General features: G+C 34.2%; 1 pseudogene; it reads left to right on the top strand.

Annotated features, from left to right (window-relative positions):
- On the top strand, nucleotides 11,824–18,038 carry LOC104747831 (annotated as a pseudogene).

Below are 18,156 nucleotides of genomic sequence, written 5' to 3'. Positions count from 1 at the left end.
TTTTTTTTTTTTTTTTTTGTTTACGACTGTCGTTTTTGGTGGCAATTCTAATTCCCAAGTCAAAAGGTGCTTTTTTTTTTTTAGATTGAACAGTTGGGGAATGAACAAGGTGGGTTCTCGGTTTTGGCATCAGAGATTCCATGGGAGCATAGCAGCATATGGAGCACGTTTGCTCTTTACATCTTCTCTCTTCATATTCCTCTCAGTTTTGGGGGTTTATCCATTGTTGCCAACATACTCCATCAGCAGGTTCTTCATCCTCAGACCTGTTACAGCTGGTCAGGGAACTTAGCATCGTCAGTGCTCGTCCACTCCTTGTATAATGCATTGACACTTGTCCCTTACGTTGTAGCCACCCACGTTTAGATGACGTAACTGAGAAGGAAAAAAATAAAAAGGTTCCAACGCAATCTTATCTTTGTTAAAGACGAAACAGCGTATAAATCGTGTCCGTGTGTGTGTGTTTGCAACAGCTGATCTGTTCCTTAACAAGCTGACATTCTGAGACTCCTGAACAAGCGAGAGCAAGTGGAGGGTCGGAGAGACATTGAGAGTACAGCCGACATTCTGAGACTCCTGAACAAGCGAGAGCAAGTGTTGCATGCAATGGAAAAAGACCGACTGAAGAGAACATGTATAGATAGATTTGGTTTCTACCACATAATTGGAATTTTAGTTTTGGATGTGTCATGTTTCCAAATTTACAATATGTTTTTTTTTGTGTGTGATTTGCCTGAAACGTCTACAATCTTTGGACACTTGGAGGAAAAATTTTAAAGAAACTTTCACTTAGTGCCTTAACTAGTGAAGATTAATGAGTCAGAAACAGATCAAAGCAATTCTTTTTCTAGAAATTTGTCAAAAGAAAAAGAATCTGAGTGGCGCTAGATATGAAAATCGGTCAAGCTAGAAAAGAGAACGTAAAGGGCTATCATTATTGTATCGTTATGTAAAGATAAACAAAGTAAAACAAGAACATGGACACTCTTCTCTGAAAGCTTTAGTAATTTGATCTCCCTACCAACAATTTACTTCCAACTTTATCTGCTTTTCCAACCTACTTGTACTAAAGGAGATTGTGAATATTATTATTATTTTTAACAAAGAGAATTGTGAATTCGAATTACCCGTTGAAGCACTGATCAAAGGCATTAAACCGATCGATCGATGAACAGGAAGGAGTTGGTTTAGGTTTAGTTTGTTAACAGCTGTTGCCATAAAAGCCGTCTTCAGGCTGTGGTTGAGTGAGATTTGTGGAACTCATCATCTCGATGATTAATGGAAGAGACGTTTGATAAATCAAATGATTTGATCTAATTAAACTCGTAAACATCGCGTGTACATACACTTGTCTTCTTATTCCTCTCCTCGATCGGCCTCTTATCTCTTCTTGTTCCTGTGTGTGTATGTGTGTGTGTTCTCTCGAGTTTCAGTCATTGATTTTTGAGCTTCGTGGCTTTTTATGCAAATCTCTCACTTGTGTGTTTCGTCGCGACTCGCATGCATGGTGTCTCATATTTACTGAATAACTAGTAGTAAAGTGGCGGGCTATATATCATGGAAGATGTCTTTAACTTCCATCTTTATGCGGCTATTGACTTTTTTTTTATATATATATAAAAAACCATCAATTGCGTTATGATCGATCTCGCTAACGAGTATGATATTGCTGCTTAAGTAAAAGGACCATTCGAATTTTGCCTACATCGTCTGACAGCTTAACCCAATGAATGATATATAGTACATCCAACTTTGACTAAAATATACTAGTATATTCTGAAGGCCTGCTACATATAGTTTTGGTTTTCATTCTTGGAGTGTCACATTTTGTAGTATTAATACGAGTAGGCTATGTTCTGACCAAAGCTATATATATATATAACAACACTTTTTTAATCATATGAGAATTCTGGATTAACAATTATCAATTTCAGGACCGGGAGATTCAAACCGGATTTTGTCTAAATTCGAAGTTATGGTATTTTTTCCGGTTGAGGAATATAAAATCTTATTATATAAAGATTGATGTCAAAATTACTCATTAACAAGATCTTGACACGTATCAATTATATCATTCAGATGTTGACACATGTCAATTCTAAAATTATTAAATTTTTAGAAAATAAAAATGTAAAAATTCAAAAACTACCATAAAAAGAAAAGATAATTATAAGGAATATATAAAAAAAAAATCGAAATTGTAATATTTTTTACTTATTTTAATTTTAAGTTGCTAATTTTACAAGAAAAATGATTACTTTTTATATAAGATAAAAAAAAATATGATTGTGAAAATTATACAACTAACTACAGTTTCTTAAAAAATATAAATACTCACCTTTACATAAAGAAAGAGATTGTTGAAGTAAAAAATTCAAAATAAAAATAGATCGTTTCATATTTTTTTCACCAATCAAATAATTTATTTAAAATGAGTGCTATTGTAACATATAAGATAGGAGTATGTAAGATTAACGTATGCGTTTTTGTAACTATAAAATGTTAATGTGAAGAGACATATAATAGGTTATTTAATATGTTCATAAAGACAATTTGTTGGAAGTAGTAAAGAATAATGAGTATATTTTAATAGTAAAATATATTTGTGTGTACAAATACACTTCAAGTGGATATACATTAGTGTATTATAGCAAAAAACACAACTATTTTCTGTAAATAAAAGTTTATCTCTTTACTTTTATACATTGTTTTTACTTACAAAAAGAATTAAATAAATATATTCTTTGTTAAATTTAATTTAATTTTAATAGATTTGAACTCATCTACAACTATTTTCTTAACTAAAAGTGTATCTGTTTACTTCTTTTTTTTTCATGCAAACAAGAAATTAAAAGAAAATTATTTGGTTAGTTGTCCAAGCCGGAGGGAAGGGGTTTACAAAATAAACTTCAGAGATAAGAGAACGCGAAGCACGGACAAGACAATTCACCTTCTTATTTGACGCACGCGGGATCCAAGAGATGGAGAATAGTTGGAAGGACTCCAGCGAGTTGAACTCATCAAGCACGTTGGAGAAGGACGGCCAATATTTAGGGGACTGGACCATAGTAAGTAACTCAGCACAATCAGTCTCGAAATGTTGACAAGCGATCCCTGCAGCACATCTCCGCTCCATGGCCCAGTACAACGCTTCTAACTCCGAATGTAGGGGGGAGGGGCTCCGTCTTAGAGACTTGGCCCCCAACAACAAGGTTCGCTCCTCACCAAAAATTGCCACCGCTTTCACCTCTTTCTCTCTCTCCCCTCCATCACCATCTGGTTAACTGAAGCGCTTTGTGTTTGAATCCTTCTTCTTATTCTAAAACCTAGCTTGTAAAATTGGGCGTTTTTGATTCAGTTGGGGGTTTTAGGTGTTTAATTTGTTTTCTAGTTTGATGAAGTTTAATGGAGTGAAAGTGTTTTTTTTTGTTGTAATTTGAGCTTGTTGGTGAAGGTTAAGATGTGATTGGTACAAATGATTCATGTAGCAAATTGATTGTTGATGGTTGTGTGATTTTTTGCATTAGAGTTTGATTAGTTAGTCTAACTTTCAGGTTGGCTGGTACAAATGATTCGTGTAGCACAGAGTGTTATTTATTGTTCGTGTATTGATGTGTTTCTTTGTCACATTTGAAGATTTAGGAAGCATTGTTGAGAATTCATGAAGACTTTCCTGAAATTATTACCTGATTTCAATTTTTATCGCATGAAATTGGGTTGAAAGTTTCTCTAAGCTACGTGATGTATCTGCAGATGACACAAGATGCAAGTATGCTTTGGATATGTTCCTTTATCTAATTTTACTCTATTTGTTGTTTAGACATATATGATGCTTGAGAAATTTTTTTAGTTTTTTTGGTACTTGTCTAATGTATAACATTCTCACATGTTTTACCCTAATCTTATGTTTTCTTAGATTCTTGATCTCTTTGTTATTATCTTATGCTTTTTTTCTGGGATGGTCTTGCACATACTGTTGTTTGTTAATATGTTCTGCTCTTTTTTAGTTTTCACGTATGCTCTAAGATACATAGGTTCTTACTTCCATCTTATGAAAATTCAGGAAGGATTGAACGAAATTCAAGAAAGTTTCCTTAAACTTCAGGATGACCTTCATAAAAAGTTTAGGAAGAATTGGAGCTGCAATAACACTCAAAATCAAAGACGAACGGTGCTCATACAAGATTGAAGGCTTCAGTTGCCCCATATGAGATCGAAGTATTTACAGTTTGATTCTTTGTATTCACATGGTCTTTGTTTTAGCATTATGATTTTGGTTATGAAAGATAGTTTGGATGGTTTTCGCCACAAGACTTGTTTTAAAATATATTCAGGAAGGTTTTGTATTAATTGTCTCGATATTTTGGTAGATAGCTATGTTTTCACCAGTAAACATATAAGAAGGATTTGAATGTAACATTCAAGAAGGATTCTCATATATTTATGAATGATTTCTTGAATTTCAGGAAGACCGTCATGATAAGAAAAAAAGAGCATTAGGAAGGAGCCATTGACGTTTAGGAAGAACTTTTTGAAATTTAGGAAGAAGTCATTGATGTTTAGGAAGATCTTCCTAAAACATCATGTTGGATATTTCTATTTGCTACATTTATTGTAAAACACCAATATGTGCACATAATCAAATCATTATACATCCTTAATGAAGTAATATGTGATACAATAAAACAAAACACATATAAAGAGATTTAGAAACACATTTTTGAAAAATTTAGGAAGGATTTCATAGCTTTTAGGAAGGTGTTCTTGAAATTTAGGAAGACCTTCCATAATGACGAACTCAACTTCCACTCAAGTGCCCATTTTCCCATCTTCATCATCAACTCTCTGCTTTGTTCTTGAAATATTTGTCATCATTTATATCATCAATCACTTGAATTTGGAGCTCAAAACCTTATTCAACAACATGATCAGTCCATGAATTCAATTTTTCGTTTTTACATATTACTTCAAGAGATATCTTATATATCACCCCACATTTAATCTAGTTCTGCAACACTACCAGATTGATTAACTTTAAAACCCCAAGAAACACTACCAAGTTGATCTGTACCATTAGCAAAACAATTCAAAAACTCATAGCAAGCTAGATACCTACCAATTTTCCTACATGTAGTGTAGTCATTGGAGAGAAATAATGTTTAAGCTTAATCTCAATAGTACATATAAGCCTTACACAAATTTAAAACTCTCACCATGTTCTTAAAGCAAAGGTGAAATGAAACCATCCCCAACTCTATTCACCTAGAACCTTAAACGATTAAATGGTAATTCCATCCTAATACAGCTCTCTAGTAACGTCTTCATCAACACGTCAATCAATTGAAAAAAAAAACTAAAATCCCTGAGAAATCAACAACACAATCACACACATAATCGATATAACACATTCTCATAGAAATCAAATTGATTCCTGAGATTTTATTTTCTGAAGGTATCGAAGATGATTGATAATTACAGTAAGGTTAAACACAATACAAACATTTTACATTCAAACTGGAGCTCAACCCAAACTTAGATACAAAATCTTTCCCTATTTCACTCATCAAATCTAGTTTAGAGAGAGGGGGAAAAGAAAATTACCATGAGAATCGAGGCTGGTAAGTATGAGCAGAGCACAAGGAGATACACAACCATGGATTCCTCTGAGGTCTCGTTCTTCTGTTCGTTACTCTGATTTCCTCTTCCATCTATTTTCTTCTTCAACTATTTTTGAAATCTGATCGGAATCTGAGATCGGAAGCTTCACCACAAGCTTCACCGGAGAAGAAGAAGAAGATATGAGATTAAAAGCTTCATACAAGATTGTTTCGGAAAATTCATCCGGCGAAAATATCGGATTTTGAGTTTTTTGAGTTTTTTAAATAATAATATTTCTCTCTATTAATTATTCAATATTAAAAAATGCTAGTTTTGGAACATTCCAGCGTGTGTGTTAGCTTTGGAATAAAAATCCAAATATATGTCATTTTAGGATATTTCTCTTAATTAATAGTATGCCATGGAATAAATGATAACAACATTTGTTTTTTTGTCAAACAAAAAGACAACAAATTAAAAAAGATAAGTTGTTTATAGGTCTTGAGAATTTACTTATTGAAATTCTATATCTAGCCAACAAAGAATGTGCCACATGACGGCGCATGGTTTCAAGCAAACCGAGCACATACACGTTCTCTTAACTTAAAGTAGCTCTATCTTCTCTTGCTATGGCCTATGTCGATATCCCGTGGAAGACGGACCAAACTAGTGGCGTCGGTGTGGGACGTTCTACAGCTACTACGAAATGGGATGACGAATTTTATTGGCTTTAATTACAACAAAGTCATTGAAGTATTTCCTCTTTATCTTGAACTTCATAGTTTGATATGGGCGATGATTAGTTACTTACTGTATTTGGTGATATATTCGATGGATATATGACCAAAGTGGTATCTGATTATGACGAATGGCTGGCGGCATTTAATTTGCTCCAAAACTGAGCATTTTAGAAACTTTTCTAGTTTTCTTATGAAGTTCAACCTAAATTCATTAGTCAAAAGATAGTGTATGTTAAACTTGTTATTTTTTCTATATTTACCGTATGAAATTGTAAATTCTAAAAATCAAAACACATAAATTTTGAAATAATATGTTTTATCCTTGGATTTGAATCCTTCTATTTTACACTTTCAAATCCATTCAAATCCATTTAAAACATAGTGAAAATATACCAGTTTGACACAAATTTGGCAGTTAATTGCTAAATTAACACTCCATCTTATCCAATAACTAGAATGACACAAATTTTAGGTAGAAAGACTAAAAACCCATAATTTTTTTTTCGAAAAAACAAAAAAACAAAAAAAAATGAATAGTATTTGATATTTTGATTTAAAAATATGATTAATGAAAAATAAAAAATGTTTAAAAATATGATATTGATATTTTTAATATAATTTATGAAAATAAAATATGATTTAAAATATAATTTATAAAATAATATTCAAAATTTTGTTTATAAAAATATTATGTATAAAGATATGATTTGAAAATATGAAGTTTAAGATGAAATAGTTTAAATAAGTTTTATAAAAAATATAATGTATGAAATTATAACTAAAAATAATGTATAATATTAAAATAATATTATAAAAATATAATATAAAATATAGAAAAATAGGATTTTAAAATTTGATGTTAATTTTTTTATTATGATTTAGGAAAATAAAAATTTATAAAATATGCTTTAAATATATGAGTTAAAAAATATCATTCACAATATGATTTATAAACAATATAATAAATAAAAATATGACTGAAAAAAATATAACTTAAAACAAATCTGTTGTCACTATATTTATATTTTACATCTAATAAATCTGTTATCAAACACCAGATTTTTGGAAGCAAACAAAAAAACTGTCATAACTTAAACAAATCTGCCATAACATATGGTATTCACATAGGTCATTTTAGCAATTTTTTAAAAATGTTATAATCTGTTATCAAATGACAAATTTTTGTTTAAATTTAAAAATCTGTCGTAACTTAAAACAAATCTGTTATCACTAGAGGTCAACCTAGTAATTATTTCTCTGTGAAAAAATCTGTCATGTTACGACGGATTTTAAATCAAGAAAATAAATTTGAAATAACTGTGGAAAATAAATCTGCCAGACATTATATCAAATCTGTCATATATTGTGAAAGTTTGTGGTGTCTTTATAAATAAGTCTGTCGTAAAAAATAAATATGTCATCAATTATAAATCTGTCATAACTGTAGTTAAAAAATCTGTCGTCCAAAATAAATCTGTCAAAAAAAATCTGTCATACTAAAATAAACCGGTTGTGCAAAAACAAATCTGTCATACACAATTTAATATGTCACAACTAGTCCGACAGACTTTTGAAAATAGTTTGATACAAAATTTGTCATACAAAAATAAACCGGTTGTGCAAAAACAAATCTGTCATACACAAATTAATCTGTCACAACTAGTCCGGCAGACTTTTGAAAATATTTTGATTTTTAAAAAAAATTCTGGGAGGGTAAATTTGACTTTGTTTTTTTCCTAACAAAGTAAAAAGGGTATTTTAGGCAAAAAAATAAACTTATCTAACCCTTACATTTTATGAGTTACTTTAGTAATTAACCTCCTAATTTGGGTCAATCTAGTTTCTCTCCCTAAAACATAATATGAATTTTGAAATCCAAAAACAAATCATTAAATGAATAACATGAGATTTTAACAATTATTTGTAAATCGTAGAACCAATAGCATATAATTTTGATAAGTATTTTAAAATCAATGATTTAATAACACATGATTTTAGTTTGGATTTCCAAATCCATTAAAATCATAAAACCAATAACCCCCTCTTAAATTTACATTCCTTATTAGCTGTTATTTGATATAACTTTTTAAGTTGATAAATCGATTAATAAGTGTGTTTGTGAAAGAAAAAAATTAATGAACGAAATTAGAAAAATAAAAATTAAGTGTTTATGAAGTTCTATGGCCGAATTTAGTATGTTAGTTAAACTGTAAAATTCAAAATGTAATTAACAAGTTAGTATACATATACTATTGTTTATTTTAAAAAAGTCACATCATTGTATGCTTAATAGACTTCACCCATTTTGACATCCGTCACATCCCTACATACATATTGATCATCCCATTTTGACATTCATGATAAAAAAAATTCCCTATATTTCTATTTATTTCTACCATGAATGTCATATGATCATAAATCGAAAATATAGGGAGTGTATCTTTGTGAGTAATGAAAAAAAAAAAAAAAATTATCCAGGATAACCTCCTTTTTATAAGAAATAACTATGATAACTCAATTAATTTTTTATTCCCTAGATAACTCACATTTTGTGTCCAGATTTTTTTAATTCCAAATCTACCCATAATAAAAATTTGATATTTAAAAATAAAAAGTTGGTATTAATTCTCTTTAAATCATTTGAAAATTACAATCAGATTAATTTAAAAACAATTCCAAAACTATAAACAAATTATTATTATGTTATTGATTTTTAATGTAAATATACAAACTCATGTTGCTCTTCTATCCCATAACTTTAAAAGAAGAAAGCTTATTTTATTTCTCCATCTAAAATCCTTATTACTTGTTTATTTTTATTTTTTTTTATCTTCTTCTAATTCTTCTTAAAGCCAAAAATTTTATTACCTGTTCGCATTTATCTTTCGACTTAGTTCCAACATAATCTAACTGATCAAAAGGCTAATCGGCTTAAGAATTTTTCGGTGAAAGATTGTTCGATAGAGTCGGTGATCGTTGAAAAAGACTGGCAAACCAACTCGTCAAGTTTGCCAAATCTGCTGAATTTACTTTATATATATGTCAAATATAATTTACAAGTCAAAAACAAATTTATAGGTCTACTAAAAATGAGCCAAATGTTAGTACACTAAATATAAACCCAAATGTTAGTAGACTAAATATAAGTCTGCTGGAAAAACAAAAAAAAAAAATCTGCAGATTTTTTTCATGTCTATCACTTTCAGCAAACCATATGTAAGTATCATGATTTAATTTAAGAAGTCTGCCAAAAATACGAAGATTTTTTTATTATTATGCCGAATGTTTGTAGACTAAATAAAAATCTACTTGAAGAATCTAAGAAATCTATTAAAAATACACAGACTTTATGCATGTTTATCATATCCAGCAGACTAAATGTAAGCCTGATGCTTTAATTTAAGAAGTCTGCCGAAAATATGCAGATTTTTTGTTAGTCTGCCAAATATTCGCAGACCAATTATAAGTCTGCTGGAAGAATCTAAGAAATCTGATAAAATTACGCAGACTTTATGCATGTCTATCAATTTCATCAGACTAAATGTAAGTCTGATACTTAAATTTAAGAAGTCTGCCAAAAATATGCAGATTTTTTGTTAGTCTGCCAAATATTCGCAGACTAATTATAAGTCTGCTGGAAGAACCTGAGAAATCTGTTAAAATTACGCAGATTTTATGCATGTCTATCAATTTCAGCAGACTAAATATAAGTCTGATGCTTAAATTTTAGAAGTATGCCGAAAATATGCAGATTTTTTTGTTAGTCTGCCAAATATTTACAGACTAATTATAAGTCTGTTGGAAGAACCTAAGAAATCTGTTAAAATTACGCAGACTTTATGCATGTCTATCAATTTCAGCATACTAAATGTAAGTCTGATGCTTAAATTTTAGAAGTCTTCTGAAAATATGCAGATTTTTTGTTAGTATGCCAAATATTCGCAGACTAATTATAAGTCTGCTTGAAGAACCTAAGAAATCTGTTAAAATTATGCAGACTTTATGCATGTCTATCCGTTTCAGCAGACCAAATGTAAGTTTGATGATTTTATTTTAGAAGTCTGCCGAACATACGTGGATATTTGGTTAGTCTGCAAAATGTTTGTAGACTAAATATACTTAATATTTTTGAAGTTGAAAAGTGGATATAGCCATTGTCGATGGGTTGAACATGTGTGACTATTTAATTTTTCAAATTTTAAACTATTCTTTTTCTTTTTAATTATTTTATTTATCATTTGATTTGTTGATTAAAGGATTTTCATTTTAAAATTTTGAAAATTAGTTTAATTTAATATTTCCTTTTCTAAATTTGGTTAAATAATAATTATGAATGTTTAATATTTTAAAGGATGACTTTTAAAATATTTATTAGTTATGTAGTTAAGAAAGAAAATGAATAATATGTAAAAGAGTAATATCGTAAAAATGTGTGCTGAATTTTTTTAGAAATCTTGATAGGTTACTTTGGTGATTTCTAATAAATTATAGGTTATGGTAGCAAATCTCCCAAAAAAAAAATAATAGGATTTTTTCTGAATAATGATTTATTATTTTCTTAATGAAATAAGCATATGACAAATTGACAAATTACTATAGTTGGTTATTTCTGGCTTAGATAAACCAGGTCTCACCCAACCGGACTTCCCTGATCTACAATAAAACCTCTATAAATTAATAAACACAATAAATTAATAAATTTTACTAGTCCCAAAACTAGTATAAAAAATTATAAAATTTAATAAAATAATAAGATAATAAATTTTTTGAAATCCCCATACAAGATATGGTCCCAATAATATTATAAATTATTAATCATGTAAATTTACATATATACTATATATATACCGTATACAATGTTGTGTGAGATCTATTTTGTCAATCTTTTCAAACAAAATAAAAGAAACAAATCAGACAAAAAGAAGGAAATTTTCTACATTTATTAAAAAAAATAATTAATAAAGAAATACTTAAGAATACAATTAACAATTACTATTTAAAGATATGAAGAAGATCAAAAGCCACACGACTACTACTATATACATCCATCTACATATCAACTGTATCTTCTCTATACATACATTACATTCAATCGATGAATGTGTAAAAAGGACAGCGAGCTTCAGACTGATCCGTGAGGGAAACGAAGAAGAAGAAGAGGGTAAAGCAAAATCAAATTCCTCTCCATTACTTTGCGGCGGCGATCCCACAACGAATCTCCTCTCTCTCTCTTCTCGGGGCGAGGAGAGAGAGAAAGAGAAGCAGAAGCAGAAGCGACATTGTCTTTGAATTGATACCTCACACAGGTAATTGTTTTTTTCTTATTAAAAGGTTGTGTTCTGCTTTTGTCTGCTTCTGTCTTCTCTAGATAACATCGATGGGAACACAACAACAACAACAACAACAACAACAACAACAAAATAAAAAAAAAAAGTCTCAATTTTATTTTTATTTTATTAAAAAAAAAAAAGGAATTGTGTTCTTGTTCGACGTGTTAGACTCTGACGTGAACTCGTTTTTGTTTCCATGTGCGATGTGTCTATCAGATTCTGCGTTTCTCTCTACCACCATCGTGACTCTCTGCTCTTGTCCTTCTTATTTCATACTCACGCTTGCTCTCTTCTTCCTCTGCAACCTCTAGATGTTCAATAATTCCCTTTGTCTCGTCTCGTCAATGCTGTTTAGCTCAGAAGCTCAATCTTTGATAACAATCTAATCGACAAATGGGTTTTACTCTGAGAGCTCTTCTCGATTTGCCAGTAGTGGAATCTTCTTCGATCTGTATCAATTTGAGCCTCTTATCACTATCTCTTCTCGTTATCTCCGCAAGACGCTTACTTTACTGTCTCCGTCGAGCTCGGTTCTTCAAACATGATTCTGTTGGGAGCTCGGGTTCCGTCGTCAATGTTGGTGTTGGCGGAGAAACCCACGACGTTGAAATCACCAAAAGCTATAAATTCTCGGTGATTTGTTGTTTCTTTGTTCTGATCGTGCAAGTTTCGGTGTTAGTGTTCGATGTTGTTGGAGTGGTTAAGGAGAGAAGCGAAGAAATTTATGTGGTTTTGTCGCCGGTTACACAGATTCTAGCTTGGTTAGTGTTATGCACTTCAGTTGTTCGATGTAAATACACTTTTGCGGAAAAGTTCCCTTTCTTGTTAAGGCTATGGTGGGTTGTGGGATTCTTTATCTCTTTATGGGCTTTGTTTATTGACTCGAGAGAGCTTGTTGCAAACGGCTCAAACCATTTGTCTTCACACGCTGTTGGGAACTTTGTTGCAGCTCCGGCTCTGGCTTTTCTCTGCTTCCTTGGTTTCAGAGGTGTGTCAGGTCTTCGAGTTATTATTACAAGTTCCTATCTTCATGAGCCTTTGCTTGTTGAAGAAGAAGAAGCAGGGTGTCTCAATGTTACTTCTTATAGCGACGCTGGATTGTTCAGCCTCGCTACGCTTTCGTGGCTGAACCCTCTTCTCTCACTTGGCGCCAAGAGGCCTTTGGATCTCAAGGATATTCCTCTGCTTGCTCCTAAAGACCGAGCAAAGACGAATTACAAAGTCTTGAACTTGAAATGGGAGAAGTTAAAAGCTGAGAATCCTTCGAAGTCTCCTTCACTTGCTTGGGCGATCTTGAAGTCGTTTTGGAAAGAAGCGGCTTGTAATGCAGTCTTTGCTGGTTTGAACACTCTTGTTTCTTATGTGGGTCCTTATATGGTGAATGACTTTGTTAATTATTTGGGTGGGAAAGAGACTTACCCTAACGAGGGTTACATTCTCGCTGGGATCTTCTTTGTGGCGAAGCTTGCAGAGACGCTAACAACTCGGCAATGGTATCTTGGGGTTGATATCATGGGGATGCATGTGAGATCAGCTCTAACGGCTATGGTGTACCGAAAAGGGCTAAAACTCTCGAGTTTAACAAAACAGAACCACACGAGTGGTGAAATTGTGAACTACATGGCTGTTGATGTTCAGAGAGTAGGTGATTTCTCCTGGTACCTTCATGATATGTGGATGCTTCCTCTACAGATTGTGCTTGCTCTCGGGATTTTGTACAGGAGTGTGGGACTGGCAGCTTTAGCCACTTTGGTGGCCACAGTTTTCTCTATTATTGCCACTATCCCACTGGCGAAAATTCAAGAGGACTATCAGGACAAATTGATGACTGCTAAGGATGAGCGAATGAGGAAGACTTCCGAGTGTTTGAGGAACATGAGGATTCTGAAATTGCAGGCTTGGGAGGATAGGTACCGGGTTGTACTTGAGGAAATGAGGAATACAGAGTTTAAGTGGCTTCGAAAGGCTTTATACTCCCAAGCGTTTATTACATTTATATTCTGGAGTTCGCCGATATTTGTAGCTGCTATCACGTTTGCTACGGCTATAGGCTTAGGAAATCAGCTCACTGCAGGAGGTGTTCTCTCCGCGCTTGCAACATTCAGGATTCTTCAGGAGCCACTAAGGAATTTTCCTGATCTGGTGTCTATGATGGCTCAGACTAAAGTATCTCTTGATCGGATATCAGGACTTCTGCTAGAGGAAGAGCTGCAGGAAGATGCTACGATAATCCTTTCTCATGGTACGTCAGATACATCTGTGGAGATCAACGACGGTTGTTTCTCGTGGGATCCTTCATGGGTGAGACCGACTTTGTTTGGGATTGACTTGAAAGTTCAGAGAGGAATGCGAGTAGCTGTCTGTGGAGTCGTTGGTTCCGGGAAATCAAGTTTTCTTTCTTGTATACTAGGAGAAATCCCTAAAATCTCGGGTGAAGTAAGTGAAATACTTCAAGAACCTTCAAAAAAACATGCATCTGTCTTCATTATTTTCAGGGTTAAAAATTTCTTTCCTCTAGCAAATTTCACGAAATGTACACTGAAATACACAGGTCAGAATATGCGGTAGTGCTGCTTATGTTTCACAGTCCGCCTGGATTCAGTCTGGGAATATAGAAGAAAATATTCTCTTTGGCAGTCCAATGGATAAGGCTAAGTACAAGAATGTTATACACGCTTGTTCATTGAAACGGGACTGGAACTCTTCTCACATGGCGATCAGACCATCATCGGTGACAGAGGCATAAACCTTAGCGGTGGTCAGAAGCAGAGAGTTCAGCTCGCAAGGGCACTTTACCAGGATGCTGATATATATCTGCTCGACGACCCTTTTAGTGCTGTTGATGCTCACACTGGCTCTGAACTCTTCAAGGTGAAGTTTTTGTTTTCTCAGATTAACCGAATAACTATCTTTGTCAAACACTTTGTTGTATGTATATCTCCTTGGATCACATGCTTTACTTAAAGCTTGCATTTGCGTACTACAGGAATATATATTGACAGCTCTGGCAGACAAGACTGTGATATTCGTAACTCATCAAGTCGAGTTTCTTCCTACCACGGATCTTATATTGGTAAGGACTTCTTCGACATGGTCCTTCTGCAAAAATCTTATACCAAGAGTTTTTTTATATGTTAAGATACCCAGAAAAGTATACAACACCAAGAAAGCGCTTCAAGAACTTTCTTGTTTATCTGCAGGTACTTAGAGATGGACAAATTATACAGTCAGGGAAGTATGAAGAACTGCTACAAGCAGGAACCGATTTCTTATCTCTTGTGTCTGCTCATCATGAAGCTATTGAGGCAATGGACATTCCCAGTCATTCATCAGAAGATTCTGACAGCAATCAGGTTCTAGACCAGTCATTGCCACACAATCCGAAATCCAATGCTTCCTCGAGCAACATTGAGATTCTAGCCAAAGAGGTCCAAGAAGGGCCATCCGGGTCTAACCAGAAAGCCATCAAAGAGAAAAAGAAAGCAAAACGGCTTAGAAAGAAACAACTGGTTCAGGAAGAGGAACGTGTGAGGGGACGAGTCAGTATGAAGGTGTACTGGTCATATATGGCTGCAGCCTATAAAGGATTGTTGATTCCACTCATAATCATTGCACAATCACTGTTTCAGTTCCTTCAGATTGCAAGTAACTGGTGGATGGCCTGGGCAAATCCGCAAACCGAGGGCGACCAAGCTAAAGTGAGCTCCACGGTCCTTCTCCTCGTGTTTATTTCCCTAGCATTTGGTAGCTCAGTGTTTATCTTTGTCCGAGCTATTCTGGTCGCTACATTCGGCCTTGCAGCCGCTCAGAAGTTATTTCTGAACATGCTCAGAAGTGTTTTTCGAGCGCCAATGTCATTTTTCGACTCGACTCCTGCTGGAAGAATCTTAAATCGGGTTTGTTCTTTTTAAAATTAATCAAACTATGACTATGACGTCTTCTCTTCATGCATAGTATTTCTCATTGCTATTATGTACCTTTCAGGTGTCTATTGATCAAAGCGTCGTAGATCTCGATATTCCTTTTAGGCTCGGAGGATTTGCTTCCACAACAATACAGCTCATCGGCATTGTTGGTGTTATGACAAACGTTACATGGCAAGTGTTCCTTCTTGTAATTCCAACCGGCATTGCTTGCTTGTGGATGCAGGTAATTTCTGTAAATTTTTGAAGATTCTTTCTATGGTGTTTTCATAACTTCAGGGGTACTTTCTATTTGCAATACGTTTTAACGGCAAGTTTTTTTCACTTATAAATGCAGAAATACTACATGGCTTCATCTAGAGAGCTGGTTCGGATTGTGAGCATACAGAAATCTCCAATTATCCATCTTTTTGGTGAGTCAATTGCAGGTGCAGCAACAATCAGAGGGTTTGGCCAAGAAAAGCGTTTCATGAAGAGAAACCTCTATTTACTGGACTGCTTTGCCCGCCCTTTCTTCTGCAGCATCGCTGCAATTGAGTGGCTCTGTTTACGCATGGAACTACTCTCTACTTTCGTCTTTGCCTTCTGTATGCTCCTGCTTGTTAGTTTTCCACATGGAACAATCGATCCAAGTAAGTTTTCTCATTCTCCCTTTTCCATCTTTAGACCATGGTCTGCATTTCCCGCCAGAAACTCGTTAGTCAAAGATCTGTTGTTTTTACCAAGTTCATATTTACCTTTGTATAGGCATGGCTGGCCTTGCAGTAACCTATGGCCTTAATTTAAACGCTCGACTTTCTCGGTGGATACTTAGCTTTTGTAAGCTAGAGAACAAAATCATCTCCATTGAAAGAATCTATCAGTACAGTCAAATTCCTAGTGAAGCCCCTACGTTTATCGAGAATGCTCACCCTCCGGCCACATGGCCAGAGAACGGAACCATTGAGATCAACAATTTGAAGGTAAATCAAAATTTTAATCTTCTAGAGAAACAGACCAATTGCATAGCTTCATACATTATTCACCCCCTTCTTCTCTGTTTAAAGGTTCGCTATGGAGAGAATCTACCAACTGTCCTTCATGGAATCAGCTGTGTGTTCCCTGGTGGCAAGAAGATCGGGATTGTGGGACGCACAGGAAGCGGTAAATCAACCCTGATCCAAGCACTATTCCGGCTGATAGAGCCATATGCAGGGCAAATAATCATTGATGGCATAGATATTTCTTCTATTGGCCTTCACGATCTCCGAGGCCGTCTCAGCATCATTCCGCAAGATCCCACCTTGTTTGAAGGCACTATCCGGGGAAACCTTGACCCTCTCGAAGAACATACTGATCAAGAAGTTTGGCAGGTACAATAAACTGTTAATAATTCAGTCATATATGAAAACCATTAGATTCTGAATGCGTTAGAAAATTTTCTTTTGTCAGGCTCTAGATAAGTCACAACTAGGGGACATAGTTCGTGCGAAAGACCATAAACTCGATAGTCCAGGTATAAAACTAAAACGCGGTGATACATCCGCGATAGATTTTGTAGGAAAATGTTTGAAGAACCTGATTTGATTCGTTGATTTGAACTGTTGATACAGTGTTAGAAAATGGAGATAATTGGAGCGTCGGGCAGAGGCAGCTTGTAGCTCTGGGGCGTGCGCTTCTTAAACAAGCGAGAATTCTTGTGCTTGACGAAGCAACTGCATCAGTTGACTCAGCCACAGATAATCTCATCCAGAAGATTCTAAGAACAGAGTTCGGAGACTGCACTGTCTGCACTATCGCACATCGGATCCCGACTGTGATCGATAGTGACATGGTTTTGGTTTTAAGCGATGGTATATACACACAAAATGAAGATCCCTTATTTTTTTCTCATATGAAATGTTCTCCTTTTACTTCACCCTATAAAAACTTGGATGACAATTTTTGCAGGGCTTGTAGCGGAATTCGACACACCAACACGACTTCTAGAGGATAAATCATCGATGTTCCTTAGATTAGTGACTGAATACTCCTCAAGATCCAGCGGCATACCTGACTTCTGATCGGTGTACCATAAGTGAGCGCAAACTTCTTCGCCGAGCCACCGGGACAAGGCTGGTCTCGCTGCGAATCTCAGACAAATCAGAAAATCTGTCTGAAGTCTGAACCAAGACACAGGACTCAAGATCCTGTCAGTACAACAAATAAAGTGCAGGTGAATCGAGAACACTGAAGACAACCAGAGTTTTCGGTGCCAAAAGAGAGATTAAAAGATTCAGGCCGCACACAATTTATTTCTCAGTTAAGCGTGTTTTAGCTTAGGTTTATGTTGTAAAGCTGGATCAGTTCTGTAGAGACTGCGTCATTGTTGTCGTGAAAAGCAAAGGATATAGATACACTGAGCCAAAATTAGTTCAGTTTTGTAGGATAATCATCATCAAACAAAGAGCGTTCTGCCTATTTTTTAACCGTCTTACACTTTACATTAGCCGGACTCGGTTACATTCGGTTTCTCATTTAGTGGAACAACGTCCGTAACACACGCATTTTCACTTAATTAGATTCAAAACGACGTGGTTTTACTTT

Source organism: Camelina sativa, chromosome 15 (assembly GCF_000633955.1).
Source record: "Camelina sativa cultivar DH55 chromosome 15, Cs, whole genome shotgun sequence".
NCBI lineage: Eukaryota > Viridiplantae > Streptophyta > Magnoliopsida > Brassicales > Brassicaceae > Camelina > Camelina sativa.
The sequence above is the reverse complement of the archived record's forward strand: the minus strand, read 5'-3'. Positions and strand labels throughout refer to the sequence as shown.